Source organism: Crotalus tigris, unplaced genomic scaffold, assembly GCF_016545835.1.
Source record: "Crotalus tigris isolate CLP2741 ecotype Arizona unplaced genomic scaffold, ASM1654583v1 scf7180000024287.791202, whole genome shotgun sequence".
In the NCBI taxonomy this organism is placed as follows: Eukaryota; Metazoa; Chordata; class Lepidosauria; order Squamata; family Viperidae; genus Crotalus; species Crotalus tigris.
In genome coordinates this window covers 361305-378156 of record NW_024100460.1, presented here as the reverse complement: position 1 = coordinate 378156, position 16852 = coordinate 361305, and the positions used below count along the sequence as shown (strand labels likewise).

The 16852-nt window shown below is 35.7% G+C and overlaps 1 long non-coding RNA gene across 1 annotated transcript in view; it reads right to left on the bottom strand.

Annotated features, from left to right (window-relative positions):
• Window positions 1–1629: 1629 nt before the first annotated feature.
• The window catches only part of LOC120299287, a 42367-nt gene continuing 27144 nt past the window's right edge, over window positions 1630–16852 (bottom strand). Inside the window, exons 3-4 of the long non-coding RNA XR_005554377.1 lie at window positions 4841–5006; window positions 1630–2449 (exon numbers count right to left, since the gene is read on the bottom strand). This is a non-coding gene — a long non-coding RNA (uncharacterized LOC120299287). The remainder of the gene's footprint in view (window positions 2450–4840; window positions 5007–16852) is intronic.

Below are 16852 nucleotides of genomic sequence, written 5' to 3'. Positions count from 1 at the left end.
CATGATGCAACTGGCCTGCAGGCCAGCAGTTTGACACCCCTGCAGTAGACTCTGAATTTTTAAAAGTTCTGTTTTTTAAATTATAGCATTTTAAATTTTAGAGCAAAAATAGGAAATCTTTTGATTTCTATATATTATTATGATTACACTATTTCTTGGTCTCTAGCATTATGGGAAATTTGTCCAAAAATATGTAGGGCTTGCTTGTACTTTGAGTATATTGAGTCTCCTAGAGCAAGTGGAAAAATTGCACTACAAAATGTAAAATTATGGTTCTGCCTACTTTCTATGTGTGCAGAGAGAATATTTACTTGAAAAATTCCTCAGACACTGCAGTGGAATATATTTTAACACAAACCTTACAGCATTCTCTGAATGTGGCAGAAGTTTGTATCAAGAAAAATTTGGCTATAGCCTTGCACAGCCTGGGGCTTCACAGATAACATCAGACTACAAGACCCATCATTTTTTGACCAACAGAGATGTGTGTACATCGGGCATTTGTGATGACTCCTCCGGATGCTTGCCCAGATACCTCTCCAGATGTCAGCTCAGAGGAGGGTGAACCAGTTCTAGGCACATCTGGATGGGAGTTGGTCAATGGCTCCAAGCAGCTGTCTGAAAGGGACTTGGCACAGCTGCAGCAGGACAGCCCTGAGGCTTCAGGTAGGCAAAACAGGCAGCTGCAGCTGGTCAGTGAGGAAGAAGAACTGCCTTTTGCACTTAATCCAAGACACATAGGGCAGAGAAAAGGCAGGAGCAGCTGAGGTCATCCAGATTATTTGCGAGGAGAAAGCCTCGTCCTTCTTGATGGGATGCACCAGAAGCTGGCTATTTAGCACAGCAGACAGAGGGAGGCAATACTGGGAACAATGTATTTGTTTTCTTGCTATGTGTTCTTGCCTTGAACTTTGGATCGTGTCTCTTCAGCTGTTGCTTTTGCTTGCCTTGCCTTTGCCTTTGCCTGTGGATTTGCCTTGGTTTTGGAACTTGCCTTTGCCTTGGAACTTCCTTTACCTGGTGGACTGGACTTGGCTTTGCATTGAGGATTAGTGTTGGCTACATTTGAGTAACCTATGGAACTCACTGGTGTTGAGCTGGTGCCAGCACAGGGAATTGCTGGGGAATACCAATTCAGGTTCAGAAGCCTTAATAAAGACTCCTTACACCTGTGGTGTGTGTGTATGTGTGTGTTAGTGGGACAGCACTATAATAGGAATTATAACAGGAATTATATAGGAATTATAATCCAATTATAATCCAATTTATTTAAAAGGTAACAAATCGGGGATGTCTATTTCTTTTGTATACGGACCTGTACATACAGTATTAAGAACTTGGAATATTTAATAGTGATACCTTGGTACTCATGTTTAGGTCACAGGTTCCGACTAATGAAGCACTTCAAAGAACTTTCAGGCATGTTTCCTAAAGTCTTTATTACAGAGCTACAATTTTGCCGGTCACCATCATGGACGTATTGATGCCAGAATCTGACTTCCTCTCGCTGGCATCAATCTTTTCTTGCTAAACCCCTCCCTTATCTTGCAGTCACAAGTCACATTATCCAATTAGTGTGAAGGTCAAAAGTTTACTTCCTCTTTCTTTCCCGGGCTTTTTTCCCCCCACTCTAAGCTATGTATTAACCCAGTAAATACCAGACAGTTTTGCATATTGTCAAAGCAAGAATATACAGTATTTGCAGCATTGACAGTTTAATTGGTTCTGAGGGGCACAATGAATACCAAAAATGATGAATATCAATATCAATCAAATTTTTTCTATGAGAAATAATGTAGTGAATTATAAGGCAACTAATCCCAACAAGTTCCAGCTTGTTCGTTGAATACCAAACAAACAATGACCTGGACAAAATTTTCACATCAAAATATGTTGAGTACCAAATGAGTTTCAAAGCAGTTGAGTACCAATTACCATTATATATAGGAAGCTGCCAAGCTATGGTCAATATTGATACAACTTAATGAAGCAAATAACTATATTCTATTTTGTTATCAGTGTTGTTAAAATGAATATTTCTGGTTGGGTAACTATTCCAAGACTGAAAAATTACATCAAGGCTTGTTGGATTTCATTATTTGTTTTAGCCAGAATTTCTCTCTCTAATGATGACTAACTTTATATATTAACAAATTGGCAAGAAGGGATGTAGAACGAGATCTACAAGATAAAAATACTTGATAATTTCTATATCTGAAAAAGTCTCAGAATGGTGTTGTGTGCAATATTTTAAATAATACAATGCAGAGCATGAAAATGTGTTATTGTATGATTACTTAGCCAGATATATTTTTTATTTGGCATCTTTCTGTCATTTGAGCAATCTCTTATTTCCAGGGGGAAGAAAAATAAAGAGTGAATATAAAATGTATACCACTGCATGCCTTTGCTATTGCTTGCTTCAAAGTTAACTTCTTCTGCATAGCATCTGAAATTAAAAAAAAATGTAACCATAATCCATGAAACATTTTTATCTGCTCTATATCTTGTCTTCTGTATTAATGGTATTCAAATACAATAAGGACTGAAGTTCTAACTGTCTTTTGGTTTTTTTTTCTTATACCCAACTGATCAAAGGACCTGATTTATATTTATTGAAAAGCAAGAGCACCTGATTTCAATATAATTTCATCCTAAGTAAATGTACTCAAGATTACTACCTTGTCACATATATTTAAGATGGAATACTATGCAGAAGTAATTTTCACCAACAGTATTTGTTCCAGACCTTCCCACTGAAAGCAATGGAGTTTAACTGATCTTGCCTTTGGTATAGTTAAGACCCATTTTCTTAACCTTTCAACATTGTTTAAACATGATTTCTGATATTACTGAAAAACCCCACTCTAGAAATTAAACACAGTGATGGGTTAAGTGGAGATAACACTTTATATTTTTAGTCAGAGAATAAAAAAGTGATGCACCAACCAGTTACTCAAATGTATGCTTGGATTCATGCCTATTGCCATGGTTATTTGTAATCCCTTTCTATTTGTGATATGTACATATAGTTCTATATTGTTTTGATCTCTTAGTTTCATATCAGAATGTAGAAAAAATAAAGAATATTTACTATATTCAATAGTTTACATATTTAATTAACATAATAAAATTTATCTTTCAGATTCCCCTCAGGTTCAAGGCAATTTGCTATTGCACTGCCAGAGGGCAATGATATTCTGCTGCTTTAAAAGAATTGTAAAGCTTCCATAAATTCACATAATTAATTTGATAGGTTTTTGAATCCTGGTTTCAATTCCCCAATGGAACTAGAAAACCAAAATGTGATCTGTTTATTTGTGACTGTAATTGGCTCTATCAATCCTATCATTATGGTTTACCAATCATGAGTTCTGTGCCTTCTGTGTGTTTCTAATCAACTGCAGTAATATCAGGGCTTTTTTTTTTTTTGTCATAGAATGCCCAGAATGTAGTTCCAGCACCTTTTTTGGATGGAACCTTGTAGGGTAGGCAAGGCAGGTTGTATGACGTGTGTGAGTTCCGGCACCTTTTTTTTTTTTTTAAGGAAAAAAAGCACTGAGTAATATCAGTAAACCATGCTGAAACAATGTTGAAAGGAAAAGGGAAAAAAAAGAAGAAGAAAAAACCAGTTAGAAAACAGATAGATGTTTTCCAATTTTCTTTTCAACAGATAATTACACTCTTCTTTTCTCCCTCTTAAGTATTTTACAAGTCCCTTCAACTTTTTATTTAATCGTCATATTTCTTGGTCTTCAGATCCATAAATCCATTTTTTTCCTTCAGAAAAAAAAACAACCAAAACCATAAAAGATTATTAGTCCTTCAAAAAAAAAAAAAAGTTCCTCTGACCAAACAGGTCAGTTTCTCCATTTCTGTAAATTCTTGACATTTTCACAATCTATTCCTCTATAGCGAAAATTTCATTATTCTTCCGTATAATAAATTTGCTGCAATTGCCAATTATGGTATCAATTTACCAAAAGTATTCTCTTATTCAATATCTATAAGTCCTAGTAAGGAGGGTTTTGTTTTCTTAGCAAATAAATTCTTAAAAATCCTTTGCATCATTACATGAATTTTTACCCAGAATTTCTTAGCTTTCTCACAAGCCGGTCATGCATGATAAAATGTTCCTTCGTGACCTCACATTTCTGTCACTGGTTTGAAATAACTTTATATATTTTTTATAATTTGCCTGCTGTCAAATGCCAAAGGTATATCCTTTTTAAGAAAATGTGTCTTAAATTATGAACCAGTTAATCCAGTGCTATCCAAATATCCATCTCTGTTATATCCAAAATTAGCAGTCCCTTTTGTCATGCAATCTTTAACCCATTTTTCTATTTCAAATATTAATAAAATTGTATATATTTTTGCTGTTACATGTTCATTATTTGTATATTTGAAATTTCACTTGAAATTCCATTTTATATTTTTTCAGTTCCAATTGTCCTTTCATCTATATTAAACTGTGTTTATGAAAATTATTGTAAACTAAATCCTTCTTCAGTCAATAGATTTTAACGTCTTAATTTCTCCTTCATCCTGTATTAATAAATCTTGGTAAGTTAACCGTATTTCTGTTTCTACTCATAAATTAAGCCAAAGCCAAAAGCTCCCTTTATGGTTTGGAAAGACTTATAAATACAAATTATAGCAATGTTTTAAAGTGTTTGGAATTATTTATGATATAGATTGAGTGATAAAAGGAAAAGATTAATCATTTGATCAGCAGAATTACTCGCCCAGAGAGTTCCAAAGAGGCAAAAGCCCCAGATCTGCTTTTCATCCTTTTCAATTATATTTAAAACTGAAAATAGTAACTGGATAGTCTCACTATTATGGTGTTGGAGTAGGAACAGCAACAGTCAGCTTCTTGTCTACCTTCACTGTAGAAACTCAATGATTCTGACACAGTCCCTCCTTCTCAACCCAATCAGTTTCACAAGGTTGGTTTGTGGTGAAAAAAGAAGATAGAGTACTATTATATGCCCCTTCAGTACCTGAATGAAAGGCAGGAAAGAAAACTAATTATTAATAAAATAAGATTCTAGGCCCAGTTCAGAAAGAACTGAGAGATTATCTTATTGGTTGAAGTAATTAAATTACTTTAATTTAAATCTACAAGATGCATTTATAAGACCTCACACTTTCTGACCACATTCACAACTATACACTACAAGGAAGAATCAAGGTATTCATTGGGTTGCATAAATAACAGAGTGGTTTATATCACAAAATAAATTTATATGGCACAGTCCAAAACAGTGAATACAGTGCACTTTTTTCCTTGGTTATTTTCCTTTTTTCCCCCTTCCCTTCCTTTCTCATTTAGTGACAAAATAGCCACAGCAATAGGTGGAGTTTCAGAGCAGTCAGTTCAAAAGAATGTTTTATTCAACTGCTAGAGAAGAATATTTCTTGTGAAAACATTCCAACTCAGCTTAAGGCAACACTGATTTAAACACTGAATTTAAATCCCTTTACATCAGTGGTTCTCAACCTGTGGGTCGGGACCCCATTTGGGGTCGAACGACCATTTCACGGGGGTCGCCAAGCAACGCAGTCCGCCATTTTTTACCCCTTTTCCTTAGCTGTGCTACTCCCTTTTATTCTATTGGCTTTTGAAAGCCAATAGAATTAGACTCTCTTGAATAGAGTCTAATTCTATTGGCTTTCAAAAGCCAATAGGAATTGTCCAGGCTGTCTCTGCCCTGCTGAGCCCATCAAAAGTCTCATTCTGCAAACAGTGCTGCACCAGTTGAGTAGTCCTCAACTTACGACCGGTTGGGGGTCACGGCATTAAAAAGGTTGAGAACCACTGCTTTACATTATATATATTTTTTGCGATTTGATCTTCATTCATTCTCTCTATATGACTGAACTACAAAAGTTAATAAAAGTGAAATCTTATCAAAGTAGCAATAATGCTATTCTTTTACAAAAAAGTGAAATCATGCATTGGTTCTATATATACTAATAGATTAATCAAAAAGACAAATAACTAGAAAAAGTACTGAAAACATCTCTACAAGAGGATTCTGCATTATTCTGAAAGCAGGAGATGATTTCAGCTGTTTATACAATAGTTAGTCTTTTTTTCTGCAATGCTTTAATCACTACATTCTGCAAAGCTTGTTAATAGTCCATTTCCCAAATGGAGAGAACTTGTCCTCTAGGATTTAACTTTTGTCTCACATCATGGTTCTTCTTGTAGGTTTGTTTTTATGTTAATAAAACAGACAAATGCATGAACCTGAAGAAGGGAACCTGGGATGCTGGTAATATTAGTGGTTACCTTTTCCCTTTTTTCCCTGTAAAATAGGAGTGATGGCCTTCCTTCTTCCTTTTTTGGGAGGAGGGGGATAATCTCTGGAATTAGTGCAATTGGAAGCAGAGTAGTGCATGTTTGGTAGTTTTTGCTTTGTTTTCTATCATATTCAGGTTGGTAGCAATGAGAATAACTAAGGGAAACTGTTTCTGAGGATTTGCAGAATTAAAATGGTTATGGTTCTATATGTACTGGACATATCTGTGAACTTTGGTGAAAAATAGGAATAAAGCCATTACTTTCTCTCCTAGAATAGTATAGTAAGGCTTTCTACATTTTCAGAGAACTCAGCAGATTTTTGCTGTTCTTCAGTGCTTCTAAGAATTAAGTGGAACAATGATGTATGGGTGTAACATTTCTGCCTCACTTCACTTCTATTTCTTGAAAACCTAAGAGATGCCTCTCTCCAGTTCCCAAGGCTAGAACTATTAATCCAGTGCTCCTCACCCCCTGCCCTGTGATCTTTCAATGTTCTGAATCTATCTCCATGTGTCCCCAGGCAGCATGATAATTTGTTTAACCTGAAACAGAGGGAGACAAGATGTTACAGTGCAAATAATTAACCTCCCTCTAGGTTCCTTGTTAATCTGTTAGTTTACTTTTCTTCTACATTAGCTAGCTACAAGGAAGTGATGTTGTATTGCAGAATTTTAACAAAGGTTTTACTATTGTTAAAATAGTAAACTATTGTTTACTATGAACTGTGGTGACCCAGTGGTGAGAATGTGGCCTGAAGGTCGATCCAGACAGGCTCAAGGTTGACTCAGCCTCCATCCTTCCCAAGTTGGTAAAATGAGAACCCAGATTGTTGGGGGCAACATGCTGATATTTGTAAACTGCTCAGAGAGTGCTGTAAAGCACTATGGTGTGGTGTATAAATCTAAGTGCTGTTGCTATCAAAGGAAATAGCAATACTTAAATCCAAGATTTAACTTAAGGATTTGGGCCATTTTTTTTATCTCAAATTAACTTGAAATATTTCCAGGAATAATGCTATATTGCAAGGACATAAAAGGCCAATTACTTTATCTGATAAAAGATCCATTTAAATTATATAGACACAACAGCTTTTTTTAGCACTAAATAAAAAAGGGAAAATAAAATGTTTGCCACTTAGAAGTCTGGAATAGCAGGAGCTTCCAGTTTTCAAAAGTAGCACAGCAGCCAAAGGATCATGGGGCTCCACACCTCATGGCCATTTTTTCTCTCTTTGGGGACCCTAAATGGGCCTAAATTCACCCCAGAGAGGCGACAAAGAAGGAGGGGTGCCGACTGTGGAGAGATGGCAGTTGATCTGGTCATCCGGGAAAAGCTCTCCAGAAACCAGCAGAAGAAAGGCTAGCTTCACTCCAGAGTCTAGCCCAAGCTACAAGCAGCCAAAGCCAAAAAGCACTAATTTAAGTAAGAATACTGATTCTCTCTTATACTTGATAATTGATTTCCTGGGGGAAAAAACCCAAGAAGCAAAAATCCTCCAAAAGTGAGAAGGAGGGGGACTTTTGCTCTACTGTCCCACAGATGGAAGCGGCGAATTAAACTTTTATGGGGGCAGAAATACATTGAAATGAAATGAATATAAGACTTAAATTTGGATAAGTTTGAAATTGGTGGAATTAGTTAAGATTTTCTTTTTAAAAGATTATTGATGAAAACAGAAGAAAGTAATTGCTTGTTCTGAAAACTAAAAAATGAACTGGTGCTGACATCTAGTGGTAGATGAAAATATACAATTGTAGTTGCTCTGATACAGGAACTGTTTTTGTGACTTTCAATGTTTTAACTAAACAGAGAACAGCTGCAACAAAGAAAAGAAAATATTTTGGGCTATTTACAAAGCGAGAACTATAAACTTTAAAAAAAAACTGATCTTCCTGGATTATAAATACTTATTGAACTATGACTTTAAAGCTGTTTGCAGAGAAATGAAAACTTTGATTTTTGGCTTTCATAGAACATCAGAAATCTGCAGAAAGAACATATCAAGAAAAAACAATTACTTTCCAGGAGGAAATGTATGCTATGTTGCAACTAATACAAATGACAATGACTTCAAACCATGAGGAAATTAAAAACAACTTTGAAAATATAAACGAACATATCTTCAGTTTAATCTCACAACAAAAAAAACTCTCAGAAAATAAAAAAGAGAACAATCAAATAAAGCAGACAACTGAACATGAACCAGAGGAAAGAGATTTAGAGATGGAACCCAACAATTGGTTGACTTAATCCAGATGGAGAAAAACTTGCAGGAAATACTGGATATGGAAAAGATAATCTACACTTCAAGATTTCAAAATATGTCTGAGGACAAGAAAAAAGATTCGACAAAATGGATTATAGAGTTATCAGGAGAACTATGAGAACTTGAGAGACAAAAAATGATAAGAGAAATTAAGAGAGAAAGAAAGAAGAAGATTTTCAATTAATAGGAAGGGGCGAAACATTCCTACAAAAACATCTTACTTGACTTGTCTCTTATATCTACAACATCTAGATTATGGGAAGACCTTCTGGTCCAGTGGAGCATACTAGTTAGGAAAGATGTTTGGCAAAAAAAAAAAAAAGACTAAAGTTATAATTAAAAAAATAGATGATGGGATTTATCAAATGGAATATCTAAAGATTAAACACCTGTTTGAATATGGATAAAGAAATAGAAAAAATCTGGATATAAATGAATTTTAATTTAAGAGGGATGGGCCCCTCAAGTAACAGAGTATTTTTTATGATATGAGAATTATAAAAATGTTGGGATGGTTTATATGAGGGAAATGATTTAGATACTTAAGTGTAATTGATTTTGAGAAAATTTCAAGTGATAAGAATGTTTTGAATAGATTTAAAAGATTAGATGATTGGATTTATTAGATGGAATATTTAAAGATTAAACATTTGTTTGAATATGGTTAAAAAGAATAGAAAAAAATTGGATATAAATGTATTTTAGCTTAGGAGGGACATGTTTTTCAAGTAGTATACTATTTCCCTCTCTTTTTTCTTTTCTTTTTTTGTTTTTGTTTTAAGATATGAGAAATGTAAAATTGTTGGGATGGCCTTCATGACGAAAAAGATTTAAATACTTAAATGTAATTAACTCTGAGAAAATCTTAACTGGTAAAAATGTTTTGAACATTGTGGGGAAAACAAATCTAAACAAGAACTTTGAAAACAGGATTTACTACAAAATCTGGGAACAATTTTATGATTGGATAGACAATAAGAGGGTAGCCAAGACTAATGTATAGTGTTAGAATAAAATATAGATTATAGACAAATGTATATTTAAAAGATAAATAGATATACAGAAATAAGGGAAAAAGTGTTAATATTATATTATAAATAGTGAGCAAAGCTCAAGAACTATATGTTTATATGAGTACTAGTACTACTGCAAAATGTCAGAAGATGTATGGAACCAGTGATGTCATATCTATGTCCAATGTGTTTTTAATTTTGTATTATTAATAAAAATTTATAATAAAAAAAGAAAACAGGATTTATGACACGGTAATTAAGAAGGTCAATTAGAAAAGAAGCTTTATATTGATGTTGTTACTTGTAGAAATACTAGAAAAATGTTTATATTCAATTGTTATCTATCGAAATACTAAGAAATGTACTAAGTTCAGTTGATAAAAGAGAATATTGTTGGAAAAAAGAAAATCAAGGAAAGCTACTATGTGGATTGTAGAATTATAGAAATTAATTGTTATTGGTTGTTTTTAAATATAAACCCAGACAACACACTGTTTACCAAATATTCAGGTGATTATGTTAAAAAATTAATAAAATATATTTAAAAAAAAGAAATCTGGAATAGCAAAAGAAGAAACTACATGATCTCTTTTTTTCCTGGATCATCCATTCTGTAATGCATGTAAATCCTTTACACTAATAGTGAGATCCTTATGGAGACATTGGGCATATTTATTTATTAGTAACTGTATATAAGTTTATATATTCCACCAGTCCAGAGCATATTATTATGAATATTTACAGTATGTATAATATTTATTTATTTTTCATTGAGCTAACCCAAAAAGGTAACAAGTGAGTAAAAAACTGACAAAAAAGTTTTTTTCCAGGGACTAAAGTGGAGTAAAAACTTGATTCAGAATTGATTCAGTCATACAGTCTTGAACACTGCTGGCAGATATATACCATATATGCCGGCGTATTAGGCGACCCGGCGTATAAGACGACCCCCGTCTTTATAGCCGGGCCGCATTCCTAGAACGTCGTCTTATACGCCGGAAACTACCAGTATTTCCGGCGTATAAGACGACTCGGCGTATAAGATGACCCCGTCTTTGGCGCCGATTTCAGCGCTCGCGGAAGTCGTCTTATACGCCAGCATTTACGGTACATACATCTCTTTCCTCCTGACCAAGACAGATCTGCTAAGCTACTGAATATAGACAATGCTAAGCTTCATTTGTTTTTATCCGCCTGCAGTTTCAAAAGGAATGTTTAAAAGCTCCAAATCAGATGAAAATGCATGAGAGAAAAATATGACTTCTGACCTTTAACGTCTCATTAAAAATAAAGGCATGTCTCTAGATACAGCATGCATATTTAATCTTTCAATGACCTATACAGTTTAGAGTCGGGAATATGTATGACTTTTTCTCAGGGAGAATTGTAATGTCATTTCATCAGTTTGTTTTAATGACTGTACCATGTGCAAAATATCCATTATGCTTCTGAGAAGACCTTGATGATATAGCAAGACTACAAATGCAATTTGCTCTGTACCTTTCTGCCTGCCTTTGTAGCTTCACTTGTGCTACCCTGCTTCTGCTGCCTATGTAAACTAATTAGAATAGAATATTGTCAGCAAGCCATAACCCTCACATAACTTAGTTCTGCCCAAAGAGGCCAGACTTCTCTAATATCCACTGCCAAGCAGGCAACCCACTGAATCTGATGATGAAAAAGCTTTTCCCCAAAGTGACAAGCTTGCCAATCAGTTATGGCAGGCATGTCAAACTGCCGGCCCACGGGCCGGATGCGTCACGCCAAAACAGCGCACACCCCATTGCCGGTAATGGGGAAAAAGTCACGATATGTCATGCAACGTCATGTGACATCGCGAGTTTGACATGCCTGAGTTATGGGAACTCTCCCCATCATAATGAAAACCACTGATCAGCAACTTAATAGCTACAACACTACTCTCATGGAAAGTCAGTGGGTATTCTTCAGTATTCTATCAAGCTGGCAAGAAAAAAAACAAAATAAAAATAAAACCTTTTTCAAATAGTTTTTTCTTTTTTTTATTTTCAAGTTGATATAGGATACTTTCTGCTCTTGTTTGTGCTCTTTATTACGCAATTTACTGTACTGTGCAAGCTTTTTCCAATGTCTACTATGAAGAATTGCATGCCATGGTTTAGGTTTAAAATGAGATGTGAGTTCAGCCATATTTAGGTAATTGACCAATCATGCCAAGTAATCCAAACCTCCTTACAAAATATGGAGTCTCTCTCTTGGAATTAGTGCTGCTAAGTGTCTGTGGAGATTCTTAGTCATCCAGGTCACAGTTATCTCAAAGGTGCCTTTTTGGACTGTTTTTTTCTGAAGAAGGTGGTGGTGGTGGTGGTGATGGAGGAGGAGGAGGAGGAGGAGGAGGAGGAGGAGGAGCAGCAGCAGCAGCAGCAGCAGGAGGAAAACATTGGATGTGAAGCAAAACATTTCTTTCTTCCTCGAGGGAAAAAACAGTGCAGTTGCCTTTTGAAGAAAAAAGCACCTTTGAGATAGTTCCTCTAAGTTGCTTTCGGACCTCCTTTCTTTCTACCTTCTTTGCAACAAGACTTTTAGATTCTAAAATATCCCATTCTTAATCTCTTTGGGAAGGGCGGGGGTAAAAATATCTCAAATAAAAAAAGCAAAGAATAAAGTAGCTGAAGTACAGTGCCATTCAGGTCAATGAACTTTCTCAAATAGATTCAAATTCATACTGTATCTAGTAGCTGTATCTAGTAGAGAATATATTGTCAGTTAAGTAAAATGTGAATCTGGGTCAAAATAAATTGATTGTCATTGCAGTCCAGTCACATTTTTAGTTCTCAATTTTTTACCTCCCTATTTCTGTACAGTCCAATTAGGACATTTATAACAGGCAACAAATCAGTACTAAAACTGACAATTATAACAAGAATTCAACAGCTATATTTACTACTACTACGTGTTGAATCGTTTCCAAATATTTGCATATCTCCAGGACCCATTTTTTGGTCTTTAAAGTGATATTATTTAGGTTCATAATTTTATAGATATACTTCAATATTAATGAGCAAATAAGTATTTGTCTTGTAGCAGATAATAAAAATGAGTGATGACAACTGTAACTGTTGACTCCTGAAATGAAGGGCAGACATTTGGAAAGATCTTTCTTCATCAATCAGATTTCAAATACTGCCTCAGTAGCACCTTCTTCAAATATGATGCTGAGAACCAGAGGTGTCTCTGAAAATGGCTGCTTTCAATTAGAGGGCAGGAATGGACAGATCTATTGACAGATCTTTGGCTAATTTGCAATAGATTAGCAAGACTTTTTAATTTCTAGTTCTTAAAAGCTACAAACTAAAATTATTCTTTATACAAACAGTCCTGTGACTTACAACCATTCATTTAGCGATAGTTCAAAGTTACAACAGCACTGAAAAAAGTGATTTATGACCGTTTTTCATAGTTACAACTGTTGCAGCATCCCTGTGGTCATGTGATCGAAATTCAGGTGCTTGGCAACTGGCATGTATTTATGACAGTTGCCGTGTCCTGGGGTCATGTGATCCCAGGCAAAATCAATGGGGAAACCAAATTCACTTAACAAAAACCAGGTTCACTTAACAACCCAATTCACTAACTTAACAACTGCAATGATTAACTTAACAACGGTGGCAAGAAAGTTCATAAAATGGGGCAAAACTCCATTTTATTGTCTTGCTTAGCAATGGAAATTTTGGGCTCAATTGTGGAAATAAGTCGAGGACTACCTGTATTTCTGCTTCTGGTGTTCTGGGCAAAAACACACAGGTTGGACTGCCATACTTATTTATTGTTTGTTTGGATTTGGTATTTGTATCCATAACTTAAAACGCCTAGCAACTGAATGAGTTGTATTGAATATGATGTTAATACAGAATATTTCTGGTACTCATTTTTCTTTTTATATTTTGGTTTCATGCAAGCATCTTAAATTGGGATAATATGGTTTCATAGCTTTCATTATATAATCTATGTTATTCAACATGTTGATTCTATTCATTCACCAGTGAATAAATAAATCAAATGATTAGCTATATGCAAAATAATTGTTTTGAAAGCAGTGTAGAAAATGGTGGTGATTTAAGCCCTACAATATTTCAATGAGTCAAAGCATTATTATTCCATTTTTCTGAGTCAGAAATGAATATTGTAATGTTGAGAATAGTACTGAATTATAACGGGAATGTTATAAGATTGCTGATGTGATATTTAGGGACTTTATCAGTCAATTTGCAACTCACAAATGTAAAATTATATAAAATCTTAACGTTATGCATTAGAACTGTTGTGATTCAGTTCTGACTTTTAAACCCTGATGGACTTAATTTTGCCAATCATATCTGTTAATAACTGCTTCTTTAAATTTGTGTGTCAAACGTTACCCTGCTCCATATATAATTTTTATTTCTTAATTAAGCCTGTATTTATATATGTTAAATTGTTTATATTCTATGGGATGAAGACAAGTCAACATAAATAATCTTCCTTCTTCTCTCAGTAACAGTTATATTTCCCTGTGCTAAATTGACTGAATATAATGCACAGACAATTAATAATTTAAATAATTTTATGTGGGGAATCACTGATTTATCACATGAGCAAGCTAAGATGAAAAGTATAAGTTTTGCATGCTGTTCTTATTATTTTGGAGAATACACTCTAAAACACAAAACATCAGTGACTGATTCACCCAGAAGGAACAGTTGACCTAACTGAATACAATTTACATTAAAGAAAAAAAAATGAAATGAGTACTTGTATCTCTCTGTGAAATATTATATGGTACTCTGCTATACTATACATATTATATTAATTTTCTTCATTCTTTGAACTAAGTTTTGTCTCAATTAGACTGTGAATGACACATTAATCCAGCATTCTTCTAAATTATAGCTTATCAGTGAGCAGTGTACTGCTGCACGTCATGCGGATTGGATTTTGTTTTCTGTGGAGTAGTCAAGCATGGCTAATAAGCCATAGACCAGGGGTCTGCGGCATGCCAGCATCAGTCTGCGGCATGCCTGCAACCGGCTGTGGAAACAAGTGAAGCCCCCTCACGGGATGCAAGCAGCTAGCAAAATATGCCCCCCCCCTTCCAGTCCATGGAAAATCCTTTCTCCACAGAACAGTCCCTGGTGCCAAAAATGTTGGGGCCATTGCCATAGACTAATACATCTGAGAGTCATGGAACCTAGCTTTTTCCTTTCAGAGCAAGACCTCCAAAGAAACCAATTTGTTCTTTCTCTGTGTTGTTTCTGAGATTAGCAAGTCAGAGTTGTTGGCTTGGATGACATAATTATCAGTTCATGAATGGATCCACCTATGATTTGTTAGCCACATCCAGCGGTGGGATTCAGCCGGCTCGCACAACTTCGGCAGAACCAGTAGCTAATTTTTTGTTGCCCAGGCCCAGAATGGACTTCAAGAAGCGGCATCCACACAGAGAACCGGTTGTTCACAAATTTGAATCCCACCACTGGCCACATCCATTCACTTGAGAAATTTGGCAGGAATTGTTCAGAGCAGGGTATGCTGATAGACTGTTATTCTGTCTTCATCCTGTGGAAAAAACTGGAAGTAGCGAGAATATTTAAAAATAAAAATATATACTTTTAGTATTATCATCATGTAATCATATTTTATATTTTATAATTATCATTGTATAATCAATTGCCTGAGTAGATGCTTTGAGTATATGGGAAAAATACAAGCCTCAAGTGGGGGGGGGGAGAACAGGAGTTACCATGGGGCCCAGTGTGAGTCACCATCTAGGAATTGTTTTTAAGTACTTTCTGGTGCCTGGTACTTGATCTAACAGGTGTAGAAGATGGGAGACATCTCTCCTCTAGAATTGATATAGGATAGTAGGGGAGGGATCTTATTAGTATAATGTAAGCAAATAGGTGCGGAGATAATGTATTCTGTTTAGGCGCTTCTGATAGATTGTAACCTCCAAAGCCTAAGCCAATGGGGCCGTGGGGGAGGGAATGGGGCGTCACGATAGGATGTATAATAATAATGTGATTTTGGAATTTGGGGTGTGGTTCAGTGCTTGGCTACATTGCATTGCCTTCCTGAATCCACCATGCTTTGCAAACCGTCATTTTTTTAGACTTTGTTGTGAAGGCTAATAAACTTCTTTTCTATCTGTAACTCAGAGTGGATTTCATTTTGTGACTATTTTTGTGTCTAACAATTTTGGTGCCAAAACCCGGGAATCAATGGAATTTCGTTCAGGACTCCTTAACTTGGAGGACAATGTTCGACAGTCCAGCTTCGAACTCCAAGAGCAGTGGGTGCTAAACGAACCCTAGAGCCCTATGAACCTAAATAAAAGTTGCAAATAGAAATGAAGGGTGAGGGAACCAGGAATAGAGATTGCTGGCCTCAGGAAAAACTGGGCAACTTCATGCACGAACCTAGGTGAGTAAAATCTGGAGTGGCCAGATACAAAAAACCACCTAGGCGGTTGGGGGAGGACTCGGTAGGACAGTTTGAATCTGAGATCTGTGAGAGGAGTGCATCAGACGTCCCAAGTACCAGAGGGGGTAGCAAGATGAGTGGGAGCTGGTCCTTCAGTATTTGCCATACCCTCATGACAGGATTGATGGAGAAAAAGGGGAAGCAGGAGCTTGGTGAAGGTGGTCTCATTAGGTTGGTAAGGATAAGATAATAGTACGGTAAACCAGTGTGGGCAATTCTCGGAGTGTTCCCGAAAGGAAATATGTGAAAAAAAAAATAGAAAGAATCCTAGGCTGAGCATAGATACAGGGAATCCTTTAGAACTCCTACTAAGTAATTGGGGTAAGTTGCCTTATAATAAGATAATGGATAAATTAAATTTGACTAAAGAAGATATGGTGAATAATAATAATAATAATAATAATAATAATAATAATAATAATAATAATCCCCAGTGAGGCACTACCTTGACGTGGTTGTGGGGCTTGTGTACTCTGAGGAAGATGAGAGCTATGCTAGAGGTTCAACCATACTGGACAGGTCTCATCAGAGGAGTCAGACAAAGAGTGTCTCTCCCATAAAAAATATGGTGAGACGTAAATTTCAGAATGCCATACCGGCTCGGACGTCGCCCGGGTTAACAAGGTCCGCACTAGATATTGGAGTTCCTGGATATCTGGTGAAAAATGGGTTACAGGACTCAGGACTGTTGGCTGAGCAACCAGGGCCAGCAGCTGCAGAACTACTGGAAGAAAAGGTGTTTACCCGTCGCAGATACACAGT